This window comes from Mercenaria mercenaria, chromosome 17 (assembly GCF_021730395.1).
Source record: "Mercenaria mercenaria strain notata chromosome 17, MADL_Memer_1, whole genome shotgun sequence".
Classification (NCBI taxonomy): Eukaryota; Metazoa; Mollusca; class Bivalvia; order Venerida; family Veneridae; genus Mercenaria; species Mercenaria mercenaria.
Window position 1 is genome coordinate 30,323,131 of NC_069377.1, and position 11,043 is coordinate 30,334,173.

At 34.7% G+C, this 11,043-nt stretch overlaps 1 long non-coding RNA gene across 2 annotated transcripts; it reads right to left on the reverse strand.

Moving 5' to 3' along the window:
* Nucleotides 1–4,349: 4,349 nt before the first annotated feature.
* On the reverse strand, nt 4,350–10,482 carry LOC123561307 (uncharacterized). Of its 2 annotated transcripts, none has more exons than XR_008367988.1 (4): nt 10,326–10,482; nt 7,326–7,465; nt 6,691–6,879; nt 4,350–6,205 (listed from the first exon to the last, which is right to left on the reverse strand). It is a non-coding gene; the product is annotated as an uncharacterized LOC123561307 (long non-coding RNA). The 2 variants fall into 2 exon arrangements; XR_008367989.1 differs by lacking the exon at nt 10,326–10,482 and adding an exon at nt 9,227–9,334.
* Nucleotides 10,483–11,043: the final 561 nt, after the last annotated feature.

An 11,043-nucleotide genomic window follows, 5' to 3' on the forward strand; every position in this document is an offset into this window, starting at 1 on the left:
TCACTTAACTATCATTTCGCGGGCACGGAAAGACGGACGGACAGACAGACAGACAGCCTGAAACCAGTATACCCCTCCTTACAACTTTGTTGCCGGGGGGGTACAATAAAAGTTCTATAACATATTTTTTTATTTATATTTTCTTTTTCAACAGACAATACACTTTCAAATGATACCAAAATTATATGAGCTTACCAGGCATCAACATTTGACATATTTTGATAGCACTGTTATATAGAACTAGCTTATTTGTGGATCGGATACCTTAGGTAGAGATGGTACCTAAAAAATTCAAATTCATCTTTATAGGTTTTTTTCAGAGTGAAATGATAGCTAAGTGCACCGATTTTCTAAATATATTTATGGTTTTCCTCTTCTCCATGTCAAAAATAGAAATATTTGATATCTGAAAAATGACTTTCTCAAAATATCTGAAGCAAAATGGACAACTCTTGTATTGACCGTTTTTCAAAGATTTTAGGACTTCCCCAGTTATAGTCTATATCAAAAGCTCTCACAGCTAAATAAATTCAATAGAGTATAAGGTAAGTTTACACTACTTTCAACATTTTGAAAGAGCCTATACTGAACTTCCTTTTGTCTTTTAATAAAGTCAAATTCCAAGACTAGCCAAGAGTCTAAAATGCTTGAAAAAATTCTGAGTGAAAGAGAATGACATGCTCTTTATTATAAGCTTACCAAAACCATACCAAAAATGTACATTAAAGAAGTTATTAAAGATTTTATATTGTAAACAAACCCCTACACCATTTTACCATCAATATTTTCCACTCATGAATGCACTTAATTCAGGTGATAATTGTTGATATATTTGTAAATGAGAGGCCCCAACAAAAACCTTTTTTTCAAGTTGTGTAAACAGTATAAGTTTTAAATTAATGTTGATATCTGAAATTATCCAATTACTTTGTTTTCAACAATAGATAAAACACCTTTTAGTTTGTTTAGGGTAGTTGACCTGTAACGAAAATCATCAAATAGAGTAATCTCCATATGCTTTTTCAGCATTTATTTGTTTTTCAAGGGAAGCAAATGATCGTGCTAGTTCCCTCCAGAGAATGTTTAAATTGAGAATTGCTTAAAATACATTACATAGAGTAATTACCTGTCAGCTACCTTAACATGTAGTAATTAAGGTAGTAGACTGGTCTGCGGTCATTTTTTTCCTATGAATAACTTTTTTTGAAACCACATTTTTTCAAAATTCTAACTTATTTGAAGTTAACTGAAGCTTAAAAAATAGGAGGTCTATGACTTCATTTTTTCGCAAATGCCATTTGAAGTGACACACTATAAAATGCTTTGGTGAAGTTTTTGACACTTTTAAATTGGGGTATGGGGTTAAAAAATGGTATATATTTTGCAGTGTACATTAATCCAAATGAAATAAACTACCATAATCTTTGAAAATATCAATACAGATTTAAGATAAGTCAATCTGATGTGAAAATAGTTAGATTTCGGTATTTTATCACATGCTGAACATGTGACCTGGCCCCGTGTTCACAAAACATTTTCAGTCTCAGCTGAGTTTGATAATGAAACTTTATTTGTCATTTATATCTAAATAGCATGTTTAAAACTAAATTTTAAGTTAATAACTATTTTCAAGTGGCTATTCAGTATTGATGGTCAGTCTCGATTGGAATTTAACCTTGAAGCTTTAGCAACATTGATATCAAAATTTCAAACTCAAACTCAGCTGAGACCGAAAAACGTTTTGTGAACACGGGGCCAGGGCTTAAAACAAAAATCTATAAAAAAATTAGAGTTCCTGAGAATATATTACCAAAAATATTTTGTGAGTTCATGAACAGAATTTCTTAATAATTTGACATGTGATTAAAAAATCAATGTTGATACCAAAAATGTTGAAAAAAATATAGGTCTATGAGTTCAAAAAAGAGTTATTTCAAATTCAAACGTTGTGTATAACAACAATTTTGAAGAAAAACAACCAAATTCCTAATTTGTCTAGATTTATTTCATACATAGATATAAATTTAATTTAATTAAACATAGTTAATAAATATAAAATACAATGCTGAATGGTAAAGGTCTAAGTCGTTAATTATCTTTTTAAATACAGAATTTAAAATGAAATATGGGGTAAAATTACCCCACCCAGTTTTTTAACATTGATATTTTATGTAAAATACTGCTACCAAATTGTTTGTCAATGGTTTTTCATATAACTTTACCAAGAGTTAACCTATGTTGGAAACAATCAAAACATGCAATAATTTGGTTAAACATACAGATGTCAACGCCACATTCAAAGGTCAAAGGTCAAATTGTCCTTAAAAAATACACGTTTTTATCATTTTTGAAGCATCTTTTTTCATTTATCAACATATTCTCTAAATATTTTTATGTTATGATAGAGGATGATGGAGAAAACCTGTGACAATTTAAATTTTAGTGAAAAATTTAAAAATCAATAACAAATATTGGGGGTCAAAGGTCAGATACTTCAGTAAAAAGTCATAATTTTCAAGCCTTTATGTAATTTATCACCATAATTCAATAAAAGAATCTAAAAATACAAGGTGCAACAAGATGACAGGGAAGCCTAGATATACAACAAATAAGACTGGAATGCATGACTCAAAGGTCAAGGTCACACATGTATGTCACAGGTCAAATATATAAATACAAATAACAATTTTACCATCTTTTTGAAATTGTCTTTTTTGCAAAACTGTATTCTCAAATTACAATGTACAAATGTTCTCATTGATAATAGATATCACCCTATCCCAATACAGTATATGTTTCTAACAGATTTGCAAGCAACTCTGTAGAAAACAACAGAAACTGATAAAATATCCGATACACAAAACTTAACACATGCTTCATTTAAACTCTCTATACATACAATGCTCTCTATATCAAAGTTTTGACAATGTTAACCCTACATGACCCAATTGAAGAATGACTGGTATAAATTACATACCAAGTTTGATCTAGATGCAAGAAAAATTGCAAACTATATATAAATAAAAGCTTTTTTTTCTATGATTAGCCCTTATGGTTAAGTATTTGACTGTACATTATCTGTTCATCATCAAAATAAAGCAACAGCTGTCCATAAGACTGTGCGCTCGTCAATTCTCACTTTACTCTAAAAAGAGCTATCCATAAAACAGCACGCTTGACTACTCAGAACCAATTTTGCTAAAAATCCAAGAATTATTGACCCCACATAGGTGTGTCAAGTTTCAATGCAATATCTTCAGTAGTTATGGAGACATGCCCTTGCATGAAAACTTTAACATGGATTTTCTAAGTACAAAAAGATGCAAAATTCTGTTAAAATGCAAGCCAGAGTTATGGGACTTGGTGTGTGACCTAGGTTATTGACCCGAATGAGGTGTGTGAAGTTTCAATGCACGCAAAACTTTAACGCAGATTTTCTAAGTCCAAAAGCGACATAATTCAGCCAAAATACATGATAAAGTTATGGGACTTGATTACATGCCTGCCTGTGTAAAACTTGTGGCCCCCAGGCGGGGCTAATTTTCACCCAAGGGCCATAATTTGAACAATCTTGATAGAGAACCACTAGACAATGCTACATACAAAATATCAAGGACCTATGCCTTGTGGTTTCAAACAAGATCTTTAAAGCTTTTTTCTCTATAAGACTATGTAAAATTGTGACCCCACGAGCGGACCCAATTTTTTCCCGGCATAATTTGGACAATCTTAGTAGAGGACTACTTGACACTGAAGATTTTTGAAGTTTTTACTCTATTTTTAGCTCCTGTGACCTAGTAGTGCAATGGACCTGAACAATTTTGAAAGTGGACCACCCAAGGATCATTTCTGTGAAGTTTGGTCAAAATATGATCAGTGGTCTGACGGACGACGGACATTGACTGATCACAATAGCTCACCTTGAGCACTTTGTTTCCTAGTTTTTTCTCCTAGTATTTTAAGAATTTTATTCCTACTTTTCTCCTTCTTTTATAAAACATATTGCTGGAAAGCCTGTATACAAATTAGTTGCTAGAAAAGAACACACACTGACTGGACAATTTTAGAACATTTAGTTACTCTAACTTTTCCATTTACTGTTTCTGAAAAGAGCCAATTTTACCCCGGGGGTCATGATTTGAACAATGTTTGTAGAAGTCTACTAGGCAATGTTACATATCAAATATCTAAGATCTAGGCCTTATGGTTTATTTTAAGCAAATTTATGAAGATTTCTCTATGTACAATCAAGTAACCCCTACAGCTGGGTCATGATTTGAATAAATTTTGTAGAAGTCTACTAGGCAATGCTACATGTCAAATATCTAAGATCTAGGCCTTCTGGTTTATTTTTAGAAAAAAATTTAAGATTTTTCTATGTAAAATCAAGTGACCCCTGGGGCAGGGTCAATTTTGACCCCGGGGGACATGATTTGAACAAAGTTTGTAGAGGTCCACTAGGCAATGCTACAAGTGAAATATCTAAGCTCTAGGCCTTCTGGTTTATTTTTAGAAAATTTTTGAAGATTTTCCTATGTAAAATCAAGTGACCCCTGGGGCGGGGTCAATTTTCATCCTGGGGTCATGATTTGAACAATTTTAGTAGAGGTCCACTAGGCAATGCTACATGTCAAATATCTAAGCTCTAGGGCTTCTGGTTTTTGAGAAGAAGATTTCTTAAGATTTTCCTATGTAAAATCAAGTGACCCCTGGGGCGTGGTCAATTTTGACCCCGGGGGTCATGATTTGAACAAATTTTGTAGAGGTCTACTAGGCCATGCTACATGTGAAATATCTAAGCTCTAGGCCTTCTGGTTTATTTTTAGAAAATTTTTGAAGATTTTCCTATGTAAAATCAAATGACCCCTGGAGCGGAGTCAATTTTGACCCCGGGGGTCATGATTTGAACAAATTTTGTAGAGGTCCACTAGCATGTGAAATATCTAAGCTCTAGGCCTTCTGGTTTATTTTAAGAAAATTTTTGAAGACTTTTCTATGTAAAATCAAGTGACCCCTGGGGCGGGGTCAATTTTGATCCCGGGGTCATGATTTGAACAATTTTAGTAGAGGTCCACTAGGCAATGCTACATGTCAAATATCTAAGCTCTAGGACTTCTGGTTTTGGAGAAGAAGATTTTTTAAGATTTTCCTATGTAAAATCAAGTGACCCCTGGGACGGGGTCAATTTTGACCCCAGGGTCATGATTTGAACAAAATTGGTAGAGATCTACTAGGCAATGCTTCACACTAAATATCTAAGCTCTAGGGCTTCTGGTTTTTGAGAAGAAGATTTTTAAAGTTTTTCCTTCCGGTTGCCATGGCAAGCAGAGTTCTGCATGGAATTCAATTCTTTGAACAATTTTGAAAGGGGGCTTCCCAAGGATCATTCCTGTGAAGGTTGGTGTAATTCTGCCCAGTGGTTTTCAAGAAGAAGATTTTTTTAGGAAATGTTGACGGACGGACGACGCATGACGGACGCCGGACATTGAGCGGTCACAATAGCTCACCATGAGCCTTTGGCTCAGGTGAGCTAAAAACCAATCCACTTCCGGTAACTCTTCTTGCCATAGATTGTGTTAACACTTTCATGTCAATCATTCTTTGAAGTGAGGGTAAATTTCTCCGGACTCTTTGTGAATAATTAAGGCCGAGGATAAAATATGCAACAGAAAATAGACATTTTGCATGTACATGTTTCCCAACATCTTCAGTTGTATACAAAGCCTTCAACGCTTTCACATCCTCAGATGCACTGTGTGCTTGATATTCTTGGCCAAGCAGCTGGCCAACTAAATTTTCCTGCAAGTAGCTTTTCAGCTCTGGATTATTAATCATGAACAGTTTCCGTGTGTCCTCAAATCCAATGACTATATTTCGAAAATCTTCCATCATGTTAACATTTTCCAGAGTATTAACAAGAACAAGGCTATCAAATGTTTTTATATTGTGACCAACAAGAATAATCTTTTGTTTTTGTTTAAAAAAATCAAGGAATGAAGTTAAGGCTCTTGATACAGAAACAGAATTGTTGACGAGAGCCGCATTTTTAAACAACTGTCTGCCTTTTACTGTTATGCCAGTTGTATCTTGGAAGCCTGGTTAGAAATAGGTTTCTTGGAAATAATGAAACGATGAAAGGTATCTGTACTGTTGTTTGTGGAATATACAGTTTCAGCCGCAAGTTCTGTTATATGTGAATCTCTCTCTGAAAAAAACAAAAACATCGAGAATGCATAAATTTAGACAATGCAATGCCACCGACTTTATTGGAAGAAGCTCGTTCGATGATGTCACATATCAAATATCTAGATTGTAGGTTCCAAAGAATTCTTATTAACTGAGATGAAGAAAATTACTACCTCTACAGTGTTCACGAGCTTTGTCAATAATTTGACCTAGTGACCTAGCTTTTATGGTCATGCGACCCAGTTTTGAACTTGAGCTAGATGTCATTGTATTAAATATTCTGACCAAGTTTGATGAAGATTGGACCACAATGACCACCTCTAATGTGTTCAGGAGCCTTTTTTAGTAATTTGACCTAGCGACCTAGTTTTCAAGGTCATTTGACCCAGTTTTAAACTTGACCTAGATATCATTGAGATAAACATTCTGACATCCAAGTCTTTATTTACACAGAAGAATCTATCTAATTTTACTTCAAATAACCTTTAAGTAATTAGAACATACCCAGACCAGTTGTTTCAAGGTCAAAGACAACCCTACAGATTGAATCGTCAGCCATAATTGGGTCATCTTCAGGACATGGCTGATACATCGGAGCGGGAATAGCTTCCATATCAACATTTTCTTCTAAATCAATGCCTGATTGGTAGGTTGGTCCCTCTCGTACCTCCAAACATTGCTAGTGATTTTGTCCTGTAATTAAAGGTACAGAACATGTTTTAAATGTAAAGTATACAATTACGTAAAGGTTTTACAACATATGATCCATGATTCAGGGACATGCTTTGTCAAAATCCATATCATTGTTGTCTCGGGGTGTGCTTATCCTAAAATATACACATTGTTAGTGAGAGTTAGTATGTTGCATTATAATGTTTAGTATATGGATGCATCCGGTCAAAATTGTGTGCAACATTTTATTTAGCATTCAATTGCCCCCGAAGTGTACTTTGATGCTTTGGCCCCTGTGTCCTTGACCTTTGACCTGGTGACCCAAAAATCAGAAGGGGTCGTGTACTCAATAAGTACTATCAGCATGTGAAGTTTGAAGGTCCTGTGTGCAGTGATTGTTGAGTAAAGTGCCTTCATGCAAAAAGTTAACATTGTGACGAACGATATATTTGATATAAATAATGTACCTTTTATCTTTATTTTGCCTCCTCAACTGTTTGGCTTCCACTGTACTTTGGTACTGTCTACGCTTTGTATGCTGATTGTCTTTCAATGCTGCAAGTACTAAAGTGTGTTGTCCTGGTGACACATTCAACTTCTTGTAGACCTGTAAATTTTAAGAATTCATGAACACACTTTGTCAAAGATACTATTCAAGCCATTCTTGACTGTGAGTGTTTAGATAATATCTAACAGTTAGATAGTAAAAATAGTATATATAGGGGAGATAAAGAAACAAGAGCTGTCAGTGGACAGCGCGCTCGACTATTCTCAGAGCTTGATAGTATAATATAAGCAATGAGTAAAACTTACATTACAATAAGCATATTCTAAGTCGAAAAGGGGCCATAATTCAGTCAAAGTGCTTGATAGAGTTGCCTCCTCCTTTTTACAGACTGGGGTCATGATGGTAAACAAGTATGCAAAATAGGTCACTAGGTCAATCTCATGATCAAAGTTCATTTCGGTACATAAAACTATGCATGTGGTTCAAATATGAAGGCTGCAGCTTGAGAAATGTGAAAGTAGGTCACTAGGTCAAAATCGAGGTCAAATTTTATTTCGGAACACAAAACTATGCAAGTGGTCCAAATTTGAAGCCTGTACCTTCAGAAATGTGGAAGTAGAACACTAGGTCAATCTCAAGATCAAAGTTCATTTCAGTACACAAAACTATTCTTGTGGTTCAAATTTGAAAGATGTAGCTTGAGAAATGTGAAAGTAGGTCACTAGGTCAAAATCAAGGTCAAATTTAACTTCAGAACACAAACCTATGCATGTGGTCCAAATTTGAAGTCTGTACCTTCAAAAATGTGAAAGTAGGTCACTAGGTCAATGTCAAGGTCAAAGTTTGTTTCGGTACACAATCCTATGCATGTGAACTAAATTTGAAGCATGTAGCTACAGAAATGTGAAAGTAGGTCACTAGGTCAATCTTAAGGTCAAAGTTCATTTCGGTACACAAAACTATGCAAGTGGTCCAAATTTGAAGGCTGTAGCTTGAGAAATGTGAAAGTAGGTCACTAGGTCAAAATCAAGGTCAAATTTTATTTCGGAACAGGGAAATAATCTGAACAAATTTGGTAGAGGACCACTAGATGATGCTTCATACCAAATATCAAAGCCCTAGGCCCTGTTGTTTTGAACAAGAAGATTTTTAAAGTTTTTCCCTATATAAATCTATGTAAATTATAAAAATAAACAAAGGGCCATAACTCACTCCAAAATTGTTGAACCAGTCTGATATTCAGGGGGACACATTTAGGGTACCAATACATCATTCTGACAAAGTTTGGTCAAAATCCACTTGGTAGTTTCTGAGGAGATGCGAAAACGAGAAATTGTTAACGGACGGAAGGACGACGGATCACGGACGCAGAGTGATTTGAATAGCGCACCATCTCATGATGGTGGGCTAAAAAGAAGGCAGCAGCGAATAAATAAAAAAACTTAAATATCATTAGTGATGCTATATATTATACTGTTTCCAGAAACCAGGGATTCTTTTACCATTTCAAAGCTGGGGCCAGGGGCCCATTCGGTTGGGAAAAATGGCGCGTAAAACCTGAAAATAGGGAAATTTCAAAAATAAGTTTTACCATTATATGAAATTTAATTCAGCATTGTATGTCACATTACAAATACAATACAATTTTTTCCCCAATTTTTCTGTTGTTTGTCTCTTGAAAGTGTCTAGTAAATTGCATAAATAAAGTCACAAAAAACTCTGAAGACAAAGACCGGTCAGTAAAACCTTCAGATTTCGGTGGGTCAGTACCAGCTTCACTTGTGTACAGTGTTTTATCAAATGTTTCATAACCGGGCTTGGTCCGAGGATGTGTTTAATTTGTCATCGGAGTTTGCTTACCTTACCGAATCCCGAGACTTTATTGCGGTGGCCTGTTTCTCAGCACTTGTTTTATTGACAAAGCTGAAGCTTGACTGCTTTTTTGTTGTCAGCAGCATACTTTTTTATGACTATTTGTATGATATTTACTATTTATTACTCGATATATTTTCATTTCCGGGAAAATTGGCGAGCTTGATTAAATGTGATCGCGGGGTCATGTATACGGAATATAGAACAGTTCGCAAGATTTAATCGAATCTGTAATTGAACGGTTATTCAAATAAAACAGGAACAGTGCTAACTTCATTAAAAATAAGGAACAAGAATCAAAACGAAAAATCGGAAACCTGATAATTGAGCCATGGTTAATATGAATGAGTTAAGCAGTCAGTTGGAAAATGACTGTGTCATGTCTGACATAATAAGTACGGACATATATTTGATTTGCCTGCATGTAAAACAAATTCTCTATTGACCGGTTTATAATTCGTAAATGGGCCATTAAAATTTAAATCCTAAGAAATATTTTTCATACAATCAGATAGTGGGGTCATTTTCATGAATGAACTTGCTCTTTGCGTATCTTTTCAAACAAAAAAAGTTGCTCTAAGTTTGATCAGTCATCTTAGAGACAAATGTAGATTCCTTTTCGTCTGTGATCTAGACTATCGATTAAAAGATGCATCATAAAGATAGATAATGGTACTCAAATATCAAAATAATATAATCATCCTCTACAATACAGCTGGTATACATATAATAATGATTATAGGGCCGGCTACCTAGACCTTTAGTAGGCTATACGTAGCCAGAACCGGCTACCTAGGCATTTGGTCTATGTAGCCGGAACCGGCTACCTAGCCACTGCCAATTTCAAAATTCCCTGAAAATTCCCTGACCTTGAAAAAATTATTTTTTTTTCCCAACTTCACTGGCAAGCCTGTATAATGTGGATATGCTAGAATTACGGAAGTATTTGAACAGTTATACATGTACCAAATACATAATAAAGCCTGTATAATTAATGCTGTACGCCTCCGATCCGTAATCCTAACCACTGCAATCAACAAAATTTATCATGTTTGTAGCGTGGTAAAAGTATACCACTCTAACTTACAAGATCGAGATCCACTGACATTGTTGTAATCGGAGGTTCTGTTACACTTCATCGAACTCCCGCCTTCCACCTCTCTTTCATCGCTTCCCTCATTCTATTCTTTGCAGCTTTCAAAAAAAACATTGTTTTGTACATGGTCATTTCCTGCTGCGCTGTAAAGCAGTTGCCGCGTGAAGGGAGGTAATTCATGATGTCGTAAATTTAAATCACGAAAAGACGCTGTAAAACACGAAAATAAGTGATTGTTTGCTGTCTATCTCCGTTCTTTAAATAATTTCGTAATGTTTTCCATCTTTGCGCGGGTTCGAGAAGTGTTGTTGTTTTTTTCAAAACAACTACCGTATGCAGTGAAAAAAGCCTGACCAGTCTACTACCTTAAACAACTACCTTAAAACATTGTAATTATATTTGACGAAAATGAATTTTTGTGTTACCAATTTAACTTTTTTTGTTATTTCTCATTGTTGGATATATACATTTTATATTTTGATATATAAATGTTGTGAAAACCAATGTATCACCATTGAGAACAATAAATAAACAACTTTGGCTAAAAGATCAAAACTTAATAATGTTTCTTAATGTTGTTAATTTTCTTCAAAGGAATGTATGCATTATTCTATATAATCTTCATGCATTACTAAACTTTCTATCAGGGCCTCACTACAACTTACAAAATAACTGTCACTGTAAGTCATGAGAAAAGCATGCATATTGT